Here is a 25,041-nt window from a genome sequence, read left to right on the forward strand (position 1 = left end):
GGTCCTCTCCTCTATCATTTGTCAAGTAAAATTCAGAAACTTGGGTATCACAAGGCAGTTGGTAGCTTGGCACCTTAACATTTGGGGAGCATGGTAGAGAAAGGCTATAGTCATGTTTCCAAAAACTGCATTTTACAAAAGCTTTATAAAAACTTTCTGACAGATCATTGTTTCTTCCTTTTGTTCATGAAATGTTGATAAACTAAATTCATTTTTTCTTCTTAAGATTGTATTGATTTCTTCCCAGATGAATAGGGCATGACTGAATAATTTATTTCCATCAAGTGAAATATTGCATATTCTTATAATAAAATATATTTCTGAAGTAGGATCTATCAAACCAGAATATTCCAGTAAAAACATTTTTACTATATTGTATTGAAATATGTTTATTGATTTATATACCAAACAGAAAAATTAAAAATCATGTTTCAGTCTTATCATGATGCAGCCAGTATCTAATATTTCTTAGAGTTGTGTTATAAGATTCCAATCTTTTGACAGTATTAAGTTTTGAAGTTAATCTAAATTCCACAACCTCCCAAAGGTTATCCCACCGAGTAGAGGTATGTATTAAGGAAAAAATTATAGCAAGCACCACTGGGTAGAATATTTTTATCTTAAATTTGGGAGAGAAAGTCTCCCTTTTGGAAGTGACAGGTCAAAAAGATAAGATAAATCAATCCCACTTGAAGTGATAGATATGTACAGGTGTCTCAGAATGCTCTTAAAAGCAGAACTTAAAATCTTTACAGAAAAATCAATGAATTCCTGATGGTGTGAGGGAAATAGGTCTTATTAAAATAGTCTTCCTTTCTTGATCAGATTTTTTATGTAAGCACTAACCATAAATCATCATACCACTTTATCCATCTCTTTTTGACATCTTGTAGCCTTAGAATTATCTCTAACAAAGCTTGGACCAAGCAGACATGCTCTCGGCAGCTGTGAGAGAGAGATGAAGTGAAAAGGATCGTGGTAATTGCTCGTTACATTTGTAGCAAAAGACATCACTGGAAATTAGACCTGTATCAGAGATTGCCTTCTCAGCCCCTCTACTTCGATTTTCTTTCCTTAATGTATGTGTGAAGTGGGGAGAAGGTATTAGACTATGGAAGATATTATTTTCTCTCTTGGAAGTGTTTGTATAGTGAATACAGTCATTGAGGTTAAAGGACACTGTCACCTCTGTTACTAAGTACCTCTGAAGAAACAAAAGTATATCTAACAATAAAACCTAAAGTTTTTGTGCTTTAGATAGCCTTATTAATTAGGTCTAATACATTAGGTATCTAGGTTGCTTATAAAGCAAACTGTTCCCCCAGAAACATTTTAATTTATTCTCTTTGTGAATAATTTGCTCAGGAACTAGGAAGGAATTATGCTTCTGACATAATGGATTAATAAGACAGTATTCAACCAACAAAGGAAATTGAGTACAAAGGTTACTAACCAGGGATGAAACAAATTTTAAAAAATACATAACCTATTTCTCTGAATTTCTAATGTACTTGGGAAAGTGGATAAAATTTCATTGACTCCCTGTGAAGAATTACTATTTCTTGAATACTGCAGGAGACTTTTTGTTAAACAAAGATAAAATTTACATGTAATATATGTATTCATATATACACATTTATTGAATATATGTATACTTGCATATTTACTGAAGTATGAGAGTTGCTTTATGAATAGCTGATTCTTGCTTATAGGGTTATGTTTGCCTGTTTGTTGGTGTATGTGTAGATGTGTACACACTAAAGGAAGAACTTGCAGAGAAAAAAATATTCATTTCATTTTAATGAACATCCAGGAGTGGAAAATATTCTTCAAGGTAAATTCATACATTTTCAGTCTGGAAATTTTGTACGATTACTCCCTTTTAAATGTCTTTTACATAGATTAAATTCTTCATTTACCTAAAAAGGAAAAATAAAAAAATCAAACCCCTTGATATTTAAATTGGATTCTTGTGCTTTGGAGAATAGACAGAAACATAAAGAAGCTGAATTATAAGTTAGAAAAAATTAATCACATATAAAGTCAGGTTCAAGTTGTTGATATCATTTGGAATCTGTGACACTTCTACTTGGAGAACGTCAGATCCAGATTTAACGAAACACAGTTTCCCAGAATAAAACAATGTTTTTATCTTTACCCTTCTGTAAAAATGTACACAAACAAACAAAAATATATAGATATACATGCAATTATCTGGACATTCACTTATCTAGAAAGCTGCTGAGTGGCACTTTGCAGAAAAAAAGCAGCTGGACAGTAAACAGAACATGAGACACTAGGGAGCCTGGCAGAAAAGAAGGTGGTTGCCTGCAACCTAGGCAGCTTTGGCAAGCACCCCATCAGCAGGTTCAGGGAGGTGGACCTTTCTCTATCTTTGCCACTTACTAGAACTTGTCTTGAAGTCTAGGTTCACTTTGGGGCTCACAGAGTGAGTCCAGACGAAGGTAACTGAGATGGTGAGTGGACTGGAACACCTGGAATGCAAGGCTGAGAGATGCAACTGGTCAGCCTAAAGAAGGGAAATTTCAGGGAAGGCTTTATGTTACCTGATCAGATGAAAAAGTCAGACATTTCTGAGAAGCATACAATGGAAAGGAAGCTGGAAACATCATTCTATCATGGGGTGACTATATCAGTGAACAAGGAAAGGGCTATAGATATCATTTATCTGGACTTCTGTAAAGCCTTTGACACAACATCCTTTTTTCTAAAATGTTGAGACACAGATTCAATGGATGGACTGTTCAGTGGATAAGGAATTGATTGAATGGTCACATCCAGAGGATAGTGGTCAATAGTGCAGAGTCACAATTGGGACCAATGTTATTTATTATCTTCATTAATGACACGTGTGAAGGGATTGAATGCACCCATCAGCAAATTTGCAGACGACACCAAGTTGAGTGGTGCAGAGGACACACCTGAAGGATGCACTGGCACCCACAGGGACCTGGACAAGCTCGAGAAGTGGGCCCATGGGAATCTCATGCAGTTTAACAAGATCAAGTGCAAGGTGCTGCATTGGGTCGTGGCAACCACTGCTACCAGTACAGATGGGGGGGTGAACAGATCTAGGGCAGCCCTGCTGGGAAGGACTAGGGTATGCTGATGGATGAGAGCCTGGACATAGGCTGGCAATGTGCACTCACAGCCCAGAAACCCAATCATATCCAGGGCTGTATCAAAAGCAGTGTGGCCAGCAGGTTGAGGGAGGTGATTCTGCTCCTCTACTGCTCCTCTACTCTGCTCTAGTGAGATCCCACCTGGAGTGCTGCATCCAGCTCTGGGGTCCACAGCACAGGAAAGACACTAACCCGTTTGAGTGAGCACTAAGTTGATTAGATGGATGGAGCACTTCTCTACAAGAAAAGGCTAGGAAAATTGAGATTGTTCAGCCTGGAAAAGAGAAGGCTCCTGGGTGACAAACTGAGGCCTTCCAGTACCTGAAGGAAGACTGCAAGAAAGATGGAGAGAGACTATTCATAAGGGCATGTGACAGGACAAAGGGAATAGCTTCAAACTGAAAGAGCGGGTTTAGGTTAGACATGAGGAAGAAATTCTTTACTGTGAGGGTGGTGAGGCACTGGAACAGGGAGAACTTGTGGATGCCCCATCCCTGGAAGTGTTCCAGGCCAAGTTGGACAGGGTTTTGAGCAAGCTGTTGTAGTGGAAGGTATGCCTGCCCATGGCAGGCAGGTTGGACCTTGGTGATATTTAAGGTCCTTTCCAATCTAAACCATTCTGAGATTCTGTGAAAATGAGGAATGCCAACTAGATACCAGGAAAAAAATATCATGAGAGTGATCAAACACTCAGAGAGGTTGCCCATAGAGATTCTGGAGTCTCCATCCATTCAGATATTCAAAACTCAGCTGGTAAGCTGCAAGTGATCTTCCCTTCAACAAGCAATCTATACCATTATCTGAGTCTAGTAAAACCTGAAACTTTTATGACTGCATTTTCTATTATTTTGTTCATTAAAAAGTGAGCATGGCCATGAAAATGCTCTTATTTCTTATGATGTTATTAAAACTAGGTAGTTCTCAGGTGTAAGGGAAAAATAAAGTATATGTATAGAAATCCATATATTTATATGTGGATATTTACACATGTATCTACAGGAGTCAGGGCTTAATGGATAATGGACATAAAGTAGCAACAAATATTTGACAATATAACAAAATAACGTTGCCAGTGTTGGCAAGATTTCCTTTAGCCAGACAAAGACCGAGTGCATCTATATAAATAATTATCTTTATATTTAGTAGGTAAAAATCACTCCAGGGCTTTTAAGGATGCTGCTGTAAATTCTTTGATATGAAAATAAAACTATTGGTAGGAAAATATGTAGCAATATTTAGAGAAGATTCATTCAACGAGATCAGATATTTTAGTACTCAACTCTCATCAGTTTCAAAAAGACCATTTTCTTACAGGAGTGAAGGATGGAGCTCCATGTTTCTTAAATTGACTGGCAGACAACAATGCTGGTATCAGCTCCTGGTTTCTGTAAGTTAACCCAGAACCTGTGGAAACAGCAGCCACAGAACAGTGAACCATTTGAGTCTATAGTTAGAATTATTTTCTTGACTCAGGAAACCTTTTCCCTTGCATGGCATGGAAAAAGGTTAGGAAAAAACCAAAATAAAACACCACAGCTTGTCACAAGAGATTGTTTTGAGGGAAGTTTATGAGTAACATTGTGTTTACATGAAAAACGAATGATGGAAAGAACTCAAGGTAGTTGGAGACATTATTTTCTTGGAGCTGGGAAGGAGTCCACCTCTTCTATCTCTGTGGAAAAAAAAAGTATGTTAAATAAAAATGTTGGAGTTAGTTTGCTACATTGTCTGCAGCTCTACCTGGTTTTATTGTTTTCTTTTTTTCAAATGCTGGAGTATAGGATGAACCATCATGAGATAATGAGAGCACTGTCAAACCTCTCTTTTCAATTCTGTTCTAAAAGAGCTATTGACAAAAAAATCTGTAGCTTATTTTGAAATTGGAAAGAAAGATTCATTTCTAATTAGTATTGAAAAACATCTCGTTTCCAGCTCCCATGAGGTTTTGCAAGACAGTGACAGTTAATTGCCATTAATTCTAGCAAAGTGTTTCATTCCTAACTTACCATCATACTTTAATAATCAGAAATAATTAAAATTACTTTTACATTAAAACTTTTATAAGAATGTAGAAAGCTCTTAGTCAATTCATAATGAGATAAATGAGGACAGAGAGTCTTTCTTTGTTCTGCGTAACAGAGAATGAAGCTCATTTGGAGTCTATCACTGGACTCCTGGGCACTATCACAAAACAAGAAATAAATTATAACAGTAGAGCAGTGCAAATTCTACAGCTACAAGCCTGTGCTGTAATTTTTAATGATGTGTGCGAGCCTGCTGCACTGTTCATAACAAATATTCTCACATAGTCTTATGCACATGTACTCATCCTCTTTACAATGTTTCTTTCCTTCTTGTTTTTTTTTTTTTAATCATTGTCAGTCTGCTGCAATCCCACTCCGTTTTCTGAAGTTTGGAAAATGAGCTTAAAACCATTTGTTACAGATCAATGAATCAAGTACGTTTGGGTGGGGGCATGGGGATGAGGGAGAAAGCGGCAAAAGAGGGTTAGCCTTGTTTGCTTGACCAGCTTGCATATTTCAGTAACTTGCAATGGGTTTCTCAGTCATTAGTCTGAATGAGTGAGGTTTTCTGACAATAATAAAATAGCAACATGGTCTGCTAGTCAAGACAGCAATCACACTTAGGTGGAGCTCTGCTGTCTTAATATTATGAAAATTCAAGAAGTCATTCTTCACTCTGTGATCTCTGAAGGACTTGGGTAAGAACTTAGAGGTCACAGATGACCTTCAAAGTCACAAAAGACAAAGAAATGTTGATGAAAACAAGGACTAAAAGCATGGGTTTCTACTTTTTCCTCAAGAATTAGTGCTCCCTCTGATTTCTCTGGCTGATCTGCTTAGAATAAAGAGAATGTCCCACTGTATCACCTCCACATTAGTTGCACAAGGCTTTCACCAGAACTCTTTTACCACTGAGCACTCTGGTAGCACATACATTGGTGCATTCCCCTCACACGTTTTCAAGCAACAAGACAGATCAGTTCAAAACAAATATAATCTCCCTCTGGTGTTTAACGATTTTGGAAATACTCATTTAAAATATGGTTTATTTAAGTTTTTGCGCTAGGATGGTCATCCAAATCTTATTTCCACCATTTATTTTTGTTGGGGTTTTTATTTTGTGTTTTTATATGGAGAAAGAAAACCACCTTATAATATATTTGCTACAAAGTATTAGATTAAAGTAAATCTTAAATTCATAAATGACCCCCAACGGAAGTCAAAGTTGGAAAATCTGGACTTGGTGTGTCCTCCAGAAAATTGCCAACATTCTGGACATTCAGGAAAGCAAGTAATCAAAAGCAATTTAGATAGAATTTTGGAGACAGACTTTCATCCTTAATTCCCTATTTTATGATGCAATATGCCCAAAGAGTACTACATAGAACTTTCTTTTATATCTCTCAGGATATTATTCAGATGTTTATTTAGTCCCTGAAACATGCACATATATCAAGAATATTATCTCCACTTTGTACATAAAGAAACTCAGTCCTGGGTAGGACACACATCAAGTTCACTCAGCTACCAAATGACAGAATTGATTATCGGACTAATAAAGACTCGAATGGAAACTCAAGCTGTCTTGAGTGAGGCCATCACTACTGGAAGTTGGTGTTGGGACCCATGAAAGATATAACAGCTTTAATTCTAAGAAAACAGTACATTACCATAACATTTTAGTACAAAGACTGTTCTGTAAACATGCCACTCAGGAAACCATTTTCCAAAATTCTCAGTATAAATAATTGTCATTTTTCCATCTCAGAAGACAGAATGAAGATTTCTTCTTCCTTTCTCACCCCTACCACAGTCTTAATTAATGCAGTTCCTAGAGAGGAGAATAGTGAGGTTGGAAAATTGCGATGTCTGCTGACCCATTGAATTAATTGTTTTCTTCTGTTATAAGATTTAGAAACACATCAACAGACATTTTTAAGGCAAAAGCCAATCCTATTCTGATCCAAGATGTCACTTCTTCCAACAATATCAGATGTGCTTTTATTACAACAGATCACAGACATATTCATACCTTGAATGATTTTTTTTTAGGAGAAACAAAGTAAGACTTTTTGATGTGCATTTTAGAGTTAATGGATTCATTAAAGATATAACTTTTTGTTTTCACACTATTAAGAATATTTTTTATTTTACGTGGTTCTTTTCAGCATTAATTACTGTGCTATTTTTATTCTCCGGTTATATGTTTATGTTTTAGAAGAAAAAAAAAATGATTTTACAGAAGCCATTACTGTCTGAAATGTCAGTTCTGCACAGGATCAAGTGTCCATACCAGAAATTCGCTCTCTGCTGTTTGTCAGATATTAGACAAATATGTCCATGTTTACAAAACAGCTAATGTCCTTTTTTTTACCTAGTAACAGAACAACAAGTCTATTTTAAGATTATTTTTATTTAGACAGAAGGAAATTGTTCTTCTATATGTATGTGTAGATGGTGAAAGAGCATGCAATCTCATTAAGCACTTCTGAGGCATTCTTTTTTTCTTGTATGCTGTATCTGACAGTAAGAATATATGGAAACCAAAACAGATACTGAAGTGATCCACACTCAGCAAAGGAAAAGAAGAACATAAAGAATTCCTACACTCAAACTCAATTCTAGATTAAATAACTTCATAGATAATGACAAACTGAACAGCCCAACTCCTAAATTTAGTTTAGGTCAATGGAAATATGGTAGCTAATGAGATACTAGCTACATGAGCAGTACAGGCAATTATTTCCGTATTTGTCATTCAATCAAAACCTCCAACTGATACATCTAAAATTAATTTTCTTGCAAAAGGACACTCTAAATTAAAAGTTCCTTAAAAAAATGTCCTTATCATCTACACAATTTATAATATTTGTACTAGGATATCCTCCAGCTCATAAAAATTTAATTATTAATCTCAGAAACACTTGCAGCACTCAGTGAGAAATATAACAAAAATACACTAGTTGCAACTTCAGTCAGAAAGCATATTTTCATACTACTAAATGGAAAATTCATTGATTCAAGAATTTAAACTTGCAGTCAATATGCTGTATACCATAATTTATTTCACCTCATTTAATCTGTGGAAAAGGTCAGAGAAAGATGTTCTTGAATTTCTCTGGTATACAAAAAAATGCCCTATACAGAAAAAAAAAATCCTGTGCTGAAGTTCATTTCCAATGGAAGCAGAATTTGACTTCAACTGCTAAGTTCTGTTTTATTTTTGTCTTGTGCTGAGGATGAAATCTGCCCTTTCAAATAAAGAGATTTTATAGCCTCTTATTTATGTTTCAACACTGATTGAATACATATTCTTCTTTCATTTGGCTGACATAATGAATCTAATATTCAGGAGTCAGAAAAGAACTCAATTCTATATTATGTTTAAAAAATGGAAATGTGTTTCTTGTACACATTTTAGTCATATCTCAGTTCTCAAACCTTCAAAAGAAAAAAGTTCATATTCACTGGGACACTTGGAAAAATTACACTCTTGCTCACAAAATTTTCAGCTTCATTACTTTTGAGAGTCACTCTGGAGTGCAGGAGATCAGATTTCCCTTCACTATTTACAGTGTGTTAAAAACGTCTTAGAGTTCAGTCCAATTGTGAAATGTGATAGCAATGAATTTTGAGAGGTTTGAGCTTTCCTGAAATAGGATTTTCAATCCCTGGTGAATTAGAGATGAGTTTATAATTCTGTTATCAAATCAAGGTAGCTGTATACTATTAGCCATAATACAAAGGTTAAAGTTAAGGAAAGAAAAATTTCCACCTTATTTAATCAATTAAAAATTATATGACCATGTTGGGATGGTTATGTCTTGACTATTGTAACTACCTTATGACAGAAATTACTATCCAGCACCAAGAAAGCCACACAGCTTTTGCTTAGCTTATAGCATAGTACAGACAGTACTACATAGACACACCTGATTTCTCTTTGCCTGTAAACATCATAATGCAACTGAAATACTAAAATAAAAAATAATTAAAAAATCAGATGGACCTGATATCATTAAAAAATTTCAATCCAAATATTAAAACCTAAGCCCTATAAGTTTCAAACTTTGGAAGAGGATCCACAGGTGACTCTGTCTTATATTACATATTCTTTCGTAGATGGAACATAGAGGGAATTTTAGAAACTCATCTAGAACACTCTAGATTGCAGCAGCATAAGAGCAGAGTATTTGTTTAGTGCACTGAAGAATTGTGCTAGCACATGAGATTAAAAAAATAGTGTCTGTAACTCCAGGTCAAACGGGATCCTCAAAGAGAATTCTAGAGAATAAAAAAAAATTAAAAATTGCATACAGTGCACACTGGCAACTACATTGTGAGACCTTCTCTGGTTTGCTTCTTAACTTGAATCTGTGTGTAAATGTGTCTGATTAAAAAAACAACTCAGCATCTCACATACCATTTTCTGACATCTCTGAACCTATGGTCCACGTGCTGCAAGCTGACAACCAATAGAAAAATTTGAAGACATCATCACCAGGAGAGAAGGAACAAGAACAAATATGACTAAGTAGTAGATAAAATGGTAAAGGGCGAAGTTAGGACTGAGGGAGTAAAGAGGAGGAAGGAAAGAAAAGTATTAAAACATTGGTCAAGAAATGCAAGTGAGAAGAAATATGCTTTGAATAATCACAGATCGGCAAGAATGTTTAGCAGGAAAAATTTGTTCTTGGCACTGAACTGATGAAAATATTTCTTATAGGTGTGTATCTTTTCTTTGCTAAGTCATCTCCACATAAACGGACATTTGTGACATCATTGCTAGCCATGAGACAGATGGAAGCCTTAGGCATACCACCTCACCAGCCAGTCTGCATGTGCTAGTTGTGCACTGTCTTCTGCCAGTCAATACACAGTGAGGTTTTTCTGCCTTTCTTTCAGAATCTTTGCATTCTGCAATTAGTTTTCACAGATCTTGAAATGTTCTTATCTAAACTTTGGCTTTCTCTGTTAAACCTGGTAAAAAGTTCAAAAATTATTAGAAGGTGTGGAAGAGAATGAGCATTTGTCATAGAAAAGAAGACAAGTAATACATGTTCTCTTCGGAAAACAGCTTCTCTTTGAGGGAGGAAATGAACTACAAATAGCTTATTTGGGATATCTTGGATACCAATCAGACCTTTTTCACTGTTCATAGCTGAATACTGAATTTTGGAAGTTAAGACAGTGTAAGGTTGAAGTGTAAAGTATGTAGATACGACTAAAGAAAATGAGATTCATGAATGAATAACTGATTAGATTCTGAAAGGAGTATGTAAGCCTGTGCCTCTAGGCGTGTTAAATTGAATTTACCTACACTTCTGCTTTACACAGTTGGAAATTCACATTAGCACAAAAATTGGTATTATATAGGCAGTATTTTCAGATGACCAAATTATTTTTGTAAACCTGAAGCTATATTGTAATGATACTTGTGATGAAATTGGAAATTTCAATTTCATCTAATACCTTATAAATCCTATCAAATCTTGAGTCTGTAAAAGTAGACAGTGCAGTGCTACAGAAATACATATCCATATTACTAAAGTTGGTCCTTATTGGGCCACCAAAGAGTTGTCACCTCTGCAACCTGGCACTAAACTGGAAAGCAACATAAACAAAACTCCTGAGGTAATTCCCGCCTGAATTACCTCACTAATCACCAAATCAAATCAGAATGAAAAAAAAAAGTAACAGTAATAGCATCAACTTTCTTTTTCTTTTAACAAGTTCTTTCAAGCAAGTTTTTCCAAGACCTCATATTCATAATATCTCCATATTATAAAACATACAATAGTCTATTTACTGTTAGAGTCTCATTAATGTTTAAATTGAGTTGGTTTTAAGAAAGTAAATGATACTTACCATTGTTGTTTTCTTTTTTAGCGTTTTCTGCATTTTAATCGATTCTTTTTAGTGTTTTCTGCATTTTAATGGATTGGTTTTATTACAAAAGAAGTGAAGTTTTAGAAAACGAAGAAAATGAGAAAAGGGCAGGTGAACCATAAATTTAAGAAGAGTTGATGTGAGTGATTTGCAGTCAGTCATTGTGCAAGACAAAGGTTTGGCTTACACAGCGCTGCTCAGAGCACAAGTACTGAATGAAACAAATGTTTTTCAGGTTTCTAGGCTCTGAGTGATTGCTGATCATGAGAAGAATGTTCAGTTGTGTATCAGCAAATCTAAAATATTATTGATTCAATTAGTCAATGTAAGTAATAAGTCACATTTTCAGGCTGCATATGGATGCATTTCCTGATAAAATCTAGACACAGGGAAACCCAGGCCACGAAAGAAGCACTGAGTGTGTGCGTCATACCCCTGTTCTAAATGATCAGGGAAAGAGCATCACCTCTCACATGTTGCCGCTGATCCACCAACCAATTATTAGATCCTAATCTTTCTGTCCACAAAATCAGTGGGCTTTGTACAGCTGAAGGAGGCAAATCACATACTTGAAGCTGTGTAGCTTTGAGAAACTGCCCCAAAATTCTATCAGTCTTAAGTATTACAGAATCACAGAATGGATAAGGTGGACCCAACACACACTGGGGCATCTGGTCCCACCTCAATTTTTCACAGTCAATAATTTCTATTATTTTTCTAATTTGTTTGCCCAAAGCAAAAAGCAACCAGTGTCTTAAGGGATCCTCAAAAGATTAAGAATCACAAAATCAGATAAGAATTGAGGTTGGAAGGGACAACTGGAGGTTCAACTACCCTGTTCAAACACAACCATTTGAAGCTGGTTGGCCAGGATCATGTCCAGCTGGTGTTTGAATATCTCCAAGAAAGGAGATTCGCAAATGCTTACTGGCAGTGTGTCCCAGTGCTCAATCACCCTCACAGTACAAAAATGTTTCCTGATGTTCAGAGGAAACCTCCTGTGTTTTGATTTGTGGTCATTGCCTCTGGTTCTGTCATTGAGCACTACTGAAAAAAAGACCCTTTCTCTGTCCTCTATACTTTCCCTTCTGGGAAGGTATAAAGATCTTTTGGAGATCCCCTCAGGCCTTCTCTTCTCCAGCTGAACGGTCCTAACTCGTCAGCCTTTCTTCATTGACGAGATGCTCCATTTCCTTAATCATCCTTGTGGTCCTTCATTTGACTCTGTCCAATATGTCTCTCTTGTACTGGGGAACACAGAATTGGACACAGTACTCCAGGCATTGCCTTACCAGTTGCCAAGGATCTCCTTAAAGTGTTTCCTGTTATGCTGACAGGTAAACATTGTAATCATCATTTTGAAATCAATTTAATATCTTGAAGAAATACTTGCAATAATTAGTTAATGTCGAATGAGTGGAACAGACAATTATTAAAAAACAAACAACAAAAACAAAACAACAACAACCCAAGAGACACTTGCATGGGTATTGCTGGTGGCTCATTAAAAGATGTAATTTGAAAACTATTAATCACAGAGTATATGCCCTTAATCCAATGGACTTTCATTGAGGGAGATAGAAACACTCAAGAGAATTACAGAATCATAGAATGGTTGGATTGAAAGAGCCCTCCTTTAAAGATCACTTAGTTCAAATCCACTGCCACAGGTAGAGACATCATTCAATAGATCAGGTTGATCAAAGCCCCATCCAACCTGGCCCCTAACACTTCCAGGGCTGTGGAGCATCTAAAATTTCTCTGGGTAATCTCTTTTAGTGTCTCACCACCTTTAATGTAAAGGATTTTCTCATGTTCCATCTAAATCTATTCTCTTTCCATTTGCAAATGTTACCCCATGTCCTATCACTACTTGGTAAAAATTCTTGCTATCATGCTTATAAGCCCTCTTTATGTACTGGAAAGCTGCAATGAGTTCTCTCTGGAGCCTTCTTTTCTTCAGGCAGAACAACCCCAGGTCTCCCAGCCTCTTTTCATAGAAGAGGTATTCCAGCCCTTTGATCGTCTTCATGGCCCTTCTCTGGACCCACTCTAGCAGGCCCATGTCTTCCCTTTTTCTGGGGACACCAGAGCTGGATGTAGTACTCCAGGTGAGAGTCTCACAAGAGCACAATGGAGGGGGAAAATCACCTCCCTCAACCTGCTGACCACACTTCTTTTTATGCAGAATACAATTGGCAATTTAGGCTGGAAATAGACTTTTAGTCAACACAAAATGGGTACAGGAAATCAACGGGAAATTAAAAAAGTCAAGTTGATCTCTATAATTCTCAAGAATCTGAAATTCTAGACTGACAAATTTTGGCCATAGAAATACAAGGATAGAGATATTAAGGAAATGCATACACTGGAATTGGCCAGAGAAACATTAGTCTGAGAACAAAAGTGGATTCATATTGCAGAAAGAGGATGTTGCTTTTCATAGTCCATACATTCAAAAAAGGTGAAGTCAGGTGAAGCAAAAAGAGAGATTCCTTATTTTGCCTCATAACCCAACACCAATTTGTTTGTACCCAAAAACCTAACTGCACAGAAACATAAACACTTTAGAAAGCATTCCTATTAGTATATCACCAACCAATTTCTTTCCAAAGAGACAAATATCTTTTAGGTCATCTTTGCATTTAGCTAGAACTTAAAGTTTTTTCTTCAACAATAATTGCTTAAAGAAATGTGTGAGAACTAATGGTCTTTCCTGTGTCCCTATCCCAGTCTGCAGATGAGTAGTGTAATCACAAATCTTTATTAAGGGAAAGACACCACATCAAATATCTTCAAACTCTCTTTATTTATTCTGTCCTTCATAGAATAACTTTATTCATTGATTTTAAGATCTAAAGAGTAGTAAAGTAGACGTACAGGTAAGGAAGACAGAACAGTGTGGAAGAACTTAACACCATAAAAGTATCTTTTTATGATTTAAGCAAAGACTTTAAAAGTGACATCAAAATATTGAAAGAATGAAGAAGATTAATATGTTCTCTGAGTAACATTTCTCATAGTGCATAAGGTCAAAATCAGGCTGTTTATTTTAGTCAGTAAGTTTCAGTATTAGACTACAAAAAATACAGGTGATTAGTAAGCAATGATGATTGCCTATGTTATATGCCTTATCTGTAAGTGTCTTTGAGTGATCGTTAAGGAAGTTCATATGCTGAGCATAGAGCCACATCAGACTGTCTACAAACAGTACCATGTCTAGCTGTGGGGCAGTCTATGCTTTGCATCAGTCCCCAGTCATCCAGATCTCAATAGCCATTGGAGTGTGCAGTGGGGCACAGGATCTTTCCTTCAGTGGGGAATGAGGGATGCAGAGGTCTGGGGTTCTCATCCCAAAGTCAAAAGAGATCATGGCCATAATGTACGCACAAAGCCTATGGTGTGCACCAGGGAATGCATCTTCTATGCAGTATGTTCTTTGGAATGTATTGCCCTGGTTCTGCAGGCAACTCTAGATTGTCTGCATGTTTTATACTAAACGCTCCCTGGATAAAATCCAAAAATAATCCAGCATTCGTCATTCAGAGTACTACAACTATAATGCTACTTGATTTCCCACATAACTAGCAAACCTCTATTCGTGTATTACTATGGTTGCACGACATCTCAGATTCCACTGGCTGGGTGAGAAGTGCCCCGTGCCAGTGTCTGTGATATGATTCTGTAAATACAACAATAGAGGGTTCAACTCCTTCAGACTGAAGACTGCCTAGAACTCAAGTGTTCGATGTGCAATTCAATTTCAAGATTCCTGTCATCTTGTTTAAATACAGGAACAGAGCTGCTTAAAAGCTTTTACTTCAAATGCAGTATGGTCCCTGAGATATACTATAGAGCATAGTACACATGACCAAGGGAAAAAAAAAACCCAATGAGAAATGCTTAATTGTCGGTTTTCCCGGAGAGGAGCTCGGTCGCGCTGTCCCCCTCTGGCAGGCGGAGAAAGAGACCAAGCTCCTCCAGGCGTTCCGTGGCAGAAAGACCTTTATTCTAAAACTCCCGCGGTTTATAAGGGTTCGGGGGGAGGGGAAGAAGGAGGGCTATGATTGGATCGAGATACGGGGGGAGGGGAGTGGCTTGAGAGCCCACGGACCAATGGGAGGTACAGGAGGACCGCATTCCAGTAACCGAGGCAGGGATTTGAGGGGAGGCGGGCACAACAAGGATCCACAATCAGGGGAGGGGAGAGCACCTGGCTTCGAGTGGGGGGGCCGCATGGACCAGGGGAAATACATAACTCAGGGAAACCCGTACAATAAAAACGCAAGCTGTTGCTTTTCTGCTTCGCTCGGTCCCAGGAGGCTGCCGCTGCAATGAGCCTGCTTCTAAAGCTGTTCCTTCCAGGTTTCATAATCCTGCTGTTCACCCACACTTAATGAAAGAAAAAAACCCCAAAAACTAAACAACCCCCCCAAAAAAAAAACAAACCAAAAAACCACATTAAAAGTAAGCTTTCTAATGCAAACAAATAACTGAAAATGAGTAAGGGTGTCCTGAAAGGAAGAGTGATTCCAGTACAAATGAATGGATTTCTAGTCTCTGAATGTATCTGAAGGCATGAAGCAGGTGGAACCTTGACAATTATCTCCTATTATCTGTATTATTAAGTATGGTTGTTCATATAAATGATATTATAACTGTCTGTCACAGTCCTTTGTGACTCCTGAATTTCTGAAACTCTTAGCAAAGCCAGTGTAACTGTTTCTTTTAGTATAGCTCTCCTAGAGTTCAGAGCCTACTGTAGTGCCAGTGTGGAACACCGTGAGGCCCAAGAGGGAATTCGCTGCAGGTATGCAAGAAAGAGATATCTCCTCTCTCTGTCTGTCACAGGAAGGAAGTTAACAAGCCCTATGAGGATTTGGGTCTGCTTATTCTCTTCTGTACTTCTAATTAGGAAAAAACCTAAAGGTCTCTGTCAGATGCCAGGGAGAAACAATGACCCAACTGGGAATGAAACATTTACCTTTCAGAAACTTTTGGCTACACCAAAAAAAGAAATTAACCTTTGTAGATAACTACAGCTTTTAGAAGTTTTACTTGTTCTGGAAAGATTTCAATGTATTACTACTACTTCCAAGAACCCATAATAAAGGATTTGATAGAGACCTTATTTCAAAGTCTTACTAAATCATAGTCATGAAAGCTAAATTAGTATATAAGAAAGACTTACTGTAAAACCTCAAAAGATATACTAGAGTACAGATTAAGTGCTTAGCATGTTTCTGGACATATTTTAAAAATTGTGTCCTCATAACACAGTGTCCATAAAATGTAATACTTCTGTGGTTCATTCTATACTGCTGTTCTAAAACTTGCAAATTTCCAACTGCTTTCCAGCACCCCTATGGAAGAGGACACATCCATTTTCCAGGGATTTCCTCAGTAAATTAAAGTTCTCAGAGCTTTAGTGATACACTTCTAGTTTGCATACATTTAAACACAACCCCCCTGTTTTCTTGTAAAAACAGACCTAATCATCTTCCCCACAGAACAACTTTTGAATGTAGTAGCGGACACCAAATTTAGACATCTAGAGGACAATTCTCTAGTGCCAATTAAAGCAGTTCAGAGCATACCCATCTCTTACTTCCTGTGCTCTGTGCTGGAGGATGCTGAGAGGAAGTGAGAAAACACAGCTCTCCTGGTATGCTAGTGATAGTGCTTCATTCTAATGAGTTGGCACAAGCCAGTACTTGCTAGTCCTGCAGGGAGAAGGATGGCTTAATTTTAACAAGCATATGGAAAGATAAAAAGAAATCTTAGTATAAATCACTAAAGTGGTTAATTAATTAAGGGACACAAACCCGTAGGAAATCAAGCACTGTTTCCAGGGATCGTTAGTATACTTAGCTGTTGCTGTTGTTTTTTCCCTTCCCATGATTCTATGAGAATTTTAAGATGAAACAATGAAGCAAGATACTATAATTCCTACTCTTCTTTACACATTGGCTACAGCAGCAATAATGAGAACTTTGGCATTAAATACAGTTCTTGATAATTTTGGAACTATTGGGCATGATCAGATTCAGATACACTTTCAGAGAGGGATAAAAATCAGGCAATCTCCTAAGTATTCTAATGTTATCAACTTGAGAGGAATTCTTCCCAGATATTGGTTTTCATAGTGTATAACCTTTCTTTTAGGTTCAAAATTAAAACAGACCAGATACCACACATTTTAGAAATTGTGTTTAGAAACAAAATGAGGACTTGGAAGTAAACCATTCTTTTTCAGAAGTAAGGAAGTATTTCTGAAGTATTTTCATAAAAAATGAAAATTTCATTTTACTAATATAGTAAACACAGTAAGTTTAAAACCCATATACAGCTGGTTTTTTAGTTCAACTTTACTTTCTTGAGATGTCACTAGGCTTACTTTCATTTTACCATGTGACTGCAACTGGCTTTCTAGAAGCTAGATCAAAATAAGTTGCTCCTTTTTCTTAGAAACAATATGGTTAAAAAAAAAAATCAACAGACATTTAAAAAAAAAAGGAAAACAAGCCTATTAAAATCTTTCAGCAGTGAAAGTCACGACCTCCTTGTGCTGTTATTTTCTGTCCAGTTACTGAAATGTAGGATCCAGATGTATGCCTGTTCTGCCTTTACAACTGAAAACAAGGGTGACTTAGAGAATTACTTCAACACACCCCTTGTCAGTGCTACAGACCATTAGCAATACTATAAATAGCATGATCAAATCCCAAATTGCAGATTCAGTCATAAAAATGTCGACATTTCCTGCTGATTCAGAGGGGCAGCAGCATTAACTGCAATCATCAAAGAACGTGACATCTCCACAGGACTTTCCACAGCTCACCGGTCTGGTGACAGGACAATTGTTAAAAATTAATGGGGACCATCAGATGTGGATAAGTACAGCTTGGCAACTATGAAAGCCATACTTCTCATTTGCAAGTGATAATGTAGTATTATTCCATGATGATAGATTGTAATAGGTTATTTAGATTATGCTTCATTCAGGAAACAGTAAATCTTCTTACTCTTTGAAATTCTGGCCACAATATTTATTTTTTAAATTTATAAGCCAGAGATAGGAGGAACTTTTTTACATTCTTTTCTAATTTTTCTCTGATGAAAGTACACTTCCACCTTTTGTTTATCCATTATAATCCTTCACTTCTCAATCAGTTAACATTCTAAGAAAGTCGAGATCCTAAAATCCAAAGTTTATGAAGAGATTGATTCTGATAGTTAATAAGCAAAATATCAATATATTGTAAACAGTAATTCCCAGCTCCATGTCTGGATTTATGAGGAATGATGTGAGTTTTATTGATATATTCTTACTATTTTACATGCCTGTATTTTTAAAGTGCAACAAAATATTTCAACCAAAATCACGGCCTGATGAAGGATCTACTGAATTACATAATCCAGGCTGTTTTATGTATGCAATGGGGCAGAGTAAACTATCACACTGTTTAGAAGATTGCTTAAGAACTCCTGCATAGAAGCTGATCCAAAAAGGATGGTCCGATAACATGAAGGATGAACTGTTTATCATTGTGGTCAATGACCATTTGTTCTGAAGTTATAGATTCTAGACACCTGATGCTGTTGTCCGAGAATGAGACTAGACAAGTGACACTTCTTTGTCCATGCTCACTACTCTGAATGTCTGAGGAATTCCCAATGTTAATGGAGTGACTTGAAGACTGTCAGGAGAAAAAAACCATGTGTGATATCTGTGTCTTTTAGGGGGAAAAAAAAATCAAACTAATTTAGCCAAGTTGTAATAGTATGAATATATGCAGTGCACGCGAGCAATAGATAGAGTCTCCAATAATTCTGACAGCAAGTAAACAAATGGTCATAGAGAGGAATAAGAAGAATCTTAAGCATGAGAGACAACGTTTGAATGAATGTAAAAGATGGAACTTGTTTCTTCCTGTTGCCAGGTATGGATCCACATTTCCCAAACTTTTACATTTCCTGCAAATACCAGTGGACCAGACTTCCAGCAAATACCTGTGGAAACTCAAAGTCTTGCACCAAGTGCTGTGGTCAACACCCCTACCACTGCAGAGATGAAGTCCAGAGTCCATCAATTGCAGAAATCATAACTGACTCAGGAGTACAGCAAATAATAAGTATAATTATTGTTTGTTCATTTATTATTTATGCTACTTGTGGGATTCACTGATACTCAGAAATATAAGAGATCTTAATTAAACAATATTTAAAAGCCAAGAAGTTCAACACATAATTGAAAGTATTCAAAGAGGTTGTCTATATGGAGTGAATTTTCCCCCTCCAGAGAGCAATTCAGCTCATCTATCCAAAATAGATATCTTAATGATGAGATAAAGTCTTTTTCAGAGATACCTCTTTCTCTCCACAGATTATAAGAGGAAACCTCCTGGCTAAAATTAGCCAAAACTGATATCACCCTCACTAAACCATGTAGGATTGACTCTATCCATTCCCAATGTCACACTCCTGCGTGGAAACACACTATTATGGAAACAAAAAGAACCATGCTATATGTAGGGAATAGATCTAGAAGTTGCAAAACTACCTCGAAATCTGAGTTATAAGTCCTTGACCATGATCGCCTTTTAGTACAATCTTTATAGGGTTCCAGGACATTCATTGGACTTCATTTCAGATTCAAAATGAAACAGAAAACAAAAAAAGTTGTCATTGTCTGTACTGTCTGACAAATGCATAATTTACATCACTGGTCCTTTCATCATTCAGATGGGTATCCTATTGAAGAACTCCAAGGTGCGTTCTCCACATCAGTCCATCTGGATTTCTTTCCAAAGGAAAACCATGAGTTTGAGGGACAAATGCAGATTTGCTCTGACTTTTCACACAGTAGAAATACTCTCTGTAATCTCTGTTGCCTCTGGCTTTAGTAAGAGAGAAATGAAAAAGGAAAAAAACAAAAGCAGAAAAAATCTCCTCGTCATTACTTGGTGAAAAGGATATTTTTTTTTTTCCAGCTTGGGTAATAGAATATAAAGAGAGAAAAGTTAAGGGAACAAAACAGACTCTTGAGTCTCACCTGGCACCCTAACACATAAAGGACCTCAGTGATGAACAGCAAGGATGGTTGCAGCACAAGGTTTTAAGGCAGTTTTTATAATTTGGAGGATCCGAGAGGAGCCTCCTTGTAATCTACCTTAGATAAAACAAAAACATGACCCATGGACCAAAGCTTCCAATATGAAAGAACTCCTCTGTCTCCCGTACTTCCTGAAACTGGATACAAAAGAAAATGTACTTATGTAATACTACTTTAATTTGTATTTTCTAAAGATAATATTCCTTTGCCAATTATAGAGGAAGAAGAATTATTTTTAGTTTGAGTTTTTACTACTGGTGATATGGATACTTTTTCAGCAATTGATGTTATTGTCATATTTCTGCCTAGCTGACACTTTTTTTTTCTTTAAGGAGTACTAAATGCATTGAATTGTTGTAAAAAAAAAGAAATTCCTTTTGTCATTTTGCTCAAAATTATCTGACAAGAAAACCGAATAACTTGCATAGGAGGAATGAGTCAAATCTTCATTGTAAGTGTTATTACCTGATGTTATTGTGAAAATGTACAAGTTGACTCATTCATAGAAAATCAGACAAACAAAATGACCTATGCATACAATCAAGCAACCTCACACTAATTCTACCTTTAATACGGTGGATCATTGATGGAATATGGACTTTATGGAGTATGATCAAGTACTGGACAAGAGGGACTCTTTTCCAGACCAATAGTCAATCTGCTGTGCAGTCCTTGTGCTAGCATTATCATAGTTATCTTTATTATTTTAAAGAAAAAAACATAGACCACAACAATATTATATGCAAAAAGATATGTTTTTCTTTATATTTTTCTCTCAAACTTAGTTTTGAATTGAAAATAGGAAAAAAATCCACCCATATTTTCCCTGTAAAGTGGTCTACCAGAAATCATTTCTTTTCCTTTTGAAAGGTTAAACTAAAGTAGAAGGTCTCGTTTCCTACAAGAAGTTGATTGCTATCTGTTTGGATTATCATATCATTAAGTTTCCTTGGCTTGCTTAGGTCCCTGATTACTACCTAATAAAGCAACGTGCATTGGTACATAAAGGGACACATTTATTAAAAACACTCTTTGAATTCTTCAGATGAGAACATTGTGAGCATGTAACAAATGAGCGTTACATCTGTATTATATGCATCATCCTGTATTTTAGAAGAAAAAACAGTAATTAATTTATATTTTAATTTTGGTTAAACTGAGTAGGAACAGAAATAGTGTGAGATCTGACATGAAGCTTAGTAAAAAAGCAAATAAATGAGATGGACCTATGCAGTGTGTAAGTATGTAACACTGAGGGAGAGGTGAAAACACTTTTTTTTTAATTAAAAAGTATTGAAGGCATAGCTTCAAGGTTAGCATAAAATAAACTTTAGTTCAATAATGATTAAGCAAGAAGGGTAAGGTAGTAAAATGTTAAATACTCCTCTTCTTTATAGGTCATGGTCATCTCACCTTTGAACTGGAATTTGCTAGCAAAAAGGCAACAAAGCATAATAAATGCTTCACTTTTAAAAAACATGTTTTTCTAACCCCATCCATATTATAGATATATCATTTAAAAGAAGCTTGGGATTGTTTGGCACATTAATATCCAGAGCTGAATTAACAATGATAAATACCAAGAGCTGCATAGACAGGACTGAACTAGTAAAGAGAAGTGTAATACTGCTGAGAAGCCCTACTGTCTTAAGTGGTGTTTGAGATGAAAATAACTATTACTCTTCTGACAGTGATTAGAGCAGAGCTAATCATAGCTGGGTTGAATGACAATATATCTCAATTTTACAAGCACTTGTAATACTCACTGCATATGTCATTATTCAAAACTTTGTACTGTATAATCATGGATTGTATAATCATGGATTACTGAAATAAATACAGAGAGTTCTTAAGTGGTCTAGTGAATTCTAATCACTATAAAGTAAATGTCATCAAGCTTTTAAATTAACTGGAACTTGCTATTTATTATTTCCTATTAGGTACACTACTTGACTAGTTAAACTGGTTATTGGATTCTTCATAGAGCAGCCCCTGAACTCCTTCAGTCAATTATATTCTTTATTGCATCTGATTTGTCAATGTCAGTGTCACTTCTAATCTCTTAAATCCACATTGGCTCAGAAGCTTTAAAATGTACTTATTCTGTTACAAAATTAGGAAGTTAGACAGAATCCTTTCCCTCTCCCTCCTCTCTCTGTGCAAACCACAAAGCTGCTAATAATGCAAAAGATATAAACACTTGTTCTTCAGCCTCTATGTCTATACTCATATACCTACCTCTCTAGAATGAGATATTTTTTAAGACAAGCTACAGAACTAAGTGGGAAAAATATACAAACAAACAAAAAACTCTGTTGGGTGTTTTGCTGCCAGCATATTGTATATTGAACACTCTGAATCTTTGACTCAGTTTCGTAGCACTTTAATCACAGAAATTAGCAAAACAAAGTAACTGTAACTAATTCCAGAACTGGGAACTTTAACATCTTGGTATTACTATTCATAGGTTTTGATTTATATCTGCAAAAGTATTCCAGACATTTTTTAAAGTTGTTACAATATTAAATTCCCTCTTCTTCAATCTCCCCATTTCTTTGTTCATCAACAAAAGCTAGATTTCAAAGGAAAAACACAGGTATTAAAGGAAAAGAAAGGAAAATACAGGTATTAAATGATGGTTCTGTGAAATGGTCTTGTCAGTCTAATAACTCTTTAGTTCACCTGAAGAGCAGCATAAACATGTAGGCTATTTATTTCCATATTGTAAAGTAGAGTTTGCCAGGCACAGACTTGTTTTTCCTTTAAAACCATTCCCTTTCTAAAGGATCTCCTTTTTGCCAGTAAAAAGCTGCTTTTTACATATTATAGGCGTATAAACCTCTGAACTATGAAAACAATTCCCCTCCCAGGTTAGGCGCATCACCTTTATTCTGAAGAGAAGGCAAACCAGACCAGACTCTTACCAGACACAGGGAAAACAATTGCTTCAGCTCGATCCAGCAGTGCCGTGCGCGAACAGGCAGCCTTAGAGATCCCTGGGCCTCATACAAAAGGGAGATAATTGGCTTTCACGGAGGAGCTGTAAACATCCATCACGGCGGGGCTGGGCGGCGGCGGGCGCTGCCCCGGCCGAGCTGGGCGCTCCCCGGCGGGATGATGTCAGGCACAGCCCCGGGCGGGCGCTCATTGGCTTCCCTCACCTGGACCGGCCCTTAACCCTAAACTGCCGGCCGCCGACTGAAAGGTGTCTCTGATCATTAGATACACACACACAGGTGGGGTCTTTCTAATTTTTTTCCTCTTTGTTTTTGTCTCTCTTTCTGTTTCCCTTTCATTTTTTGCTTGCTTCCCCCGCCCCCCTTGCAGAAAATGAGACTGTACAGAAGCTACTGCTTTGGGGACCATGTGCTTGTTGTGACTTAGCTATTGAATGTAGCAATTAAATAAATTCTAAAAACTAATTTGCCTAAATTATTAAACAAGACCCTCAGGTAACTGCATTTTCATAATCTGTTTACTATATGACAGTAATCATCAAAATATTGTACAGAAGAGGTATTAAAGGAAAGGTTAATGTATGCAGCACCTGGAGAACTCACTTTTTAAATGATTTTGCATTGCCTTCTCTTAAGGCATGAGATTAATAAAGACACACACTGGAAAAAGGGTGTAAATTCAAGAATATTGCACTATTGCAGTGTCAGGTTGATTATTGTATCTTTTTAAGTATTTAAAACTAACAGCAAAAGTACAAAGATGCACAATTGTACATGCACAGTTGTTCTTTGAATGTTAGGTAGCAGCCCAGATATTCTGAACTAGTAAGGTGTGAAGCACTATTGAATGTATGATGTCCTAAATATGGTGACACTAAGTATTTTGCTATGTTACGGGCAAATCGTGAACTTTTGAGTCCAAATCAGTGTTAGAATTGCTTTCCCACTAATGAATGTTTTGATCTCTCACCTTTAAGTTACAAAAAAAATCCAACTGCTGTGTAGAAAAATGCAAAATCTGATCTGACACATTGTATTTGTATCTTTTGTTCTATATAAACTTTTTTTTAATCTATGGAAACTAATATTTTACTTCAATGAATAGGAAACTAATTCAATATTTATTTACAGTGAATTATATACTACATGAATTTATTTATGGTCTGCTATTCCTCATGACCAGAAAGGAAAAAAAAAAGAATTTTTTTTTAAAATTGTTACTCAGTTTGTTCTCTTTGAAAAAAATAAACCTGGAAAACCAAAGAACCAACAACACTAAACCAAAAAAACAGGAAAAATGAAATATAATCGAATAGAGTTTAGCTTAATCTATAAGAAATGAAAGATAAGATTTCTATAATAAACTTGATAAACAGCTCTGTTATTTCTTTGTGGTTCTTTCACAATGTTTTAGAGACTCAGGAGATTAAATTCTATGGACTTAATAAACAGCAGTTCTATGTGGGGATCTGGAGGCTAACCTATTAGTCAAAACATACTTTAGGCCAAAATGAAAGCCTCTGTTCATTTATTTATGCTCAGAAAACATGGGAGTTCAGATGGAAATGTATATAAAAAAAGATTCATTGCTATGCAAAGTGACAAAACTGAATTACAGATCAGAAAAAATTAATTTGGACAATGGGAATGCCAGCTTTGCTTTTGCTGATTAATGATCAAGATAAGACATAGTAATTGCTAAGAAGATATGAGTTATAAGGAAAAGAATTATTGATGAGATAAAGTATGCTTAGATGTATCATATGTAAAAGTTACATTCTCCTTAATATTTAATGCTATAAATAGTCTAGACAACATATTGTTGACAAAATTTGATTATATTGGCTGATTCAGCTTGAAAAATACCCTAATTTCCTGTATCTGGTTAATCTTACCCTGATGAATTAAAGTTC

At 36.3% G+C, this 25,041-nt stretch overlaps 1 long non-coding RNA gene across 3 annotated transcripts; it reads left to right on the forward strand.

Annotated features, from left to right (window-relative positions):
* Positions 1 to 10,005: 10,005 nt before the first annotated feature.
* Positions 10,006 to 21,613, forward strand: LOC113966216. 3 transcript variants are annotated; one of them, XR_003533744.1, is made up of 5 exons: positions 10,006 to 10,217; positions 15,789 to 15,866; positions 16,567 to 16,721; positions 17,222 to 17,314; positions 21,569 to 21,613. It is a non-coding gene; the product is annotated as an uncharacterized LOC113966216 (long non-coding RNA). The 3 variants fall into 3 exon arrangements; XR_003533742.1 differs by lacking the exon at positions 21,569 to 21,613 and adding an exon at positions 19,000 to 19,176; XR_003533743.1 differs by lacking the exon at positions 21,569 to 21,613 and adding an exon at positions 19,047 to 19,176.
* The last annotated feature ends 3,428 nt before the right edge of the window (positions 21,614 to 25,041 follow it).

The sequence above is a fragment of the Neopelma chrysocephalum genome, unplaced genomic scaffold (assembly GCF_003984885.1).
Source record: "Neopelma chrysocephalum unplaced genomic scaffold, ASM398488v2 Primary Assembly neopelma1_59, whole genome shotgun sequence".
In the NCBI taxonomy this organism is placed as follows: domain Eukaryota; kingdom Metazoa; phylum Chordata; class Aves; order Passeriformes; family Pipridae; genus Neopelma; species Neopelma chrysocephalum.